This window comes from Pinus tabuliformis, chromosome 2_2, assembly GCF_031772625.1.
Source record: "Pinus tabuliformis cultivar Carrire ecotype Pingquan chromosome 2_2, CPIR1, whole genome shotgun sequence".
NCBI classification, from domain to species: Eukaryota; Viridiplantae; Streptophyta; class Pinopsida; order Pinales; family Pinaceae; genus Pinus; species Pinus tabuliformis.
In genome coordinates, this window is record NC_142300.1 from 907,353,533 (window position 1) to 907,355,556 (window position 2,024).

Here is a 2,024-nt window from a genome sequence, read left to right on the forward strand (position 1 = left end):
ATACCAGTAACCAAACATCAGTTATGCACCCAAAACCCTGCAGAATAGTCAAAGGCAGTCAAAACAAATTTTAAGCAGGGATCGCAACTTCACTGGTATAGATCTGCGGATATTTGTACTACCTCCGCACCTGCGCCTTCTGTGGTGCCACGACCACCGCACCTGCGCCTTCTGCGGCGCCTTCGCACTGCGCCTTCTATGGCGTCTCCGCACTGCGCCTTCTGTGGCACCTCTGCACTGTGCCTTCTGTGGCGCCTCCGCACTGCACCTTCTGTGGCGTCTCTGCACTGCGTCTTCTGTGGCACCTCCGCACTGCGCCTTCTGTGGTGCCTTCGCACTGCGCCTTCTGTGGCGCCTCTGTGGCGTCTCCGCACTGCGCCTTCTGTGACGCCTCCGCACTGCGCCTTCTATGGCGCCTCCGCACTGCGCCTTCTGTGGCGTCTCCACACTACGCCTTCTGTGGCGCCTCCGCACTGCACCTTCTGTGGCGTCTCCACACTGCGCCTTCTGTGGCGCCTTCGCACCGCGCCTTCTGTGGCGCCTCCGCACTTCCGCAGCTGCAGCGCTCGAGAGATCACCCTTCACAGATTCGCTTTCAACTTCCCTTTCATAGGTCAAACTTTTAAAACAATAACCCAATATTTCAGATCTTAAGATATTCGATTTGCAAGAATGAATTAGCCAAGTGATCTCCTTTGCTTTATATAGGCAAGCTTCTTCCTAAAATCATGGATCAATACCATAGATAACCAATACAAGGGGCCCAAAAACATGGGGCTCAATAATACCAAGGACTAACCACCATGGACCAAAGGTAAGTTCTCCAACATATACACACTTTTGACGAGGTACCATGGTCCAAAACCATAGGTTCAAATACCAAGGACTAACTACCATGGACCAAAGGTAAGTTCTCCAACATGAAAGTGCGTGAACTTTTTCTCTACATGAAATAAACTTTTCTCTACATGAAATAAGCTTTTCTCTGCATAAAAGTGTGTGAATTTTTCTCTACATGAAATAAACTTTTCTCTGCATATAAGTGCGTGAACGTTTCTCTACATAGAATAATCTTTTCTCTGCATATAAGTGCGTGAACTTTTCTGCACTATAATTTATCATCTGAGATGAGTGGGTTGCCATCAAGTACAACATGTGTATCATAATGCCATACCAGAATCATAATGCCAACAATCTCCCCCTTTGGACTTGATGGAAACCTCAAAATCTTCAGCTCATTCTCCCCCTTTGACATCAAGGGCAAAGGGTTATGCTCCCCCTAAGAGCATGCTCCCCCTGAATATGAACCAGATCTGTAAAGAAGAAACATAATCCACCAAACACCATAAATGACCATGAAAGAGATAGAGACATATTGCAGTAATATTCAGATCAGCATCCATGATCGCCTTCTGTACATCCTCCATAATGCCAACAATGCATTATAAGCTCCCCCTGAACCAGTGCTATTTGATCTTCAACCAATCCGCAACCCAGCACATGTACGCATATTCCCGTACAACCAACAATCAGAAGAGATTCAACAACAAGATGATGCATCAACAACCCCCAGCTTTTGCCTGAGGTATTCAAAAGTCTCCCTGGGCAATGGTTTGGTGAGTATATCAACAACTTGTTCCTTAGAAGGAACATGCTCCAACTTGACCTTCTGTTCAAGCACTTGTTCCCGAAGAAAATGATACTTGATTGGTATGTGCTTGGTTTTTGAATGCATGACTGGGTTCTTTGAGATGCTGATTGCACTTGTGTTATCACATAAGATGGAGATAGGTGGTGTACAAGTGATTTTAAAATCCTGCAAGGTCTGCATCATCCAAAGGAGTTGAGTGCAGCAAGATGCAGCAGAAACATATTCTGCTTCAGCTGTAGATAAGGCAATCGAACTCTGTTTCTTGCTGAACCAAGATACTAGTCTGGAACCCATAAAGAATGCGCCACCACTTGTGCTCTTCCTGTCATCCACGCTTCCGGCCCAATCGACATCTGTATAAGCATGAAGTGTG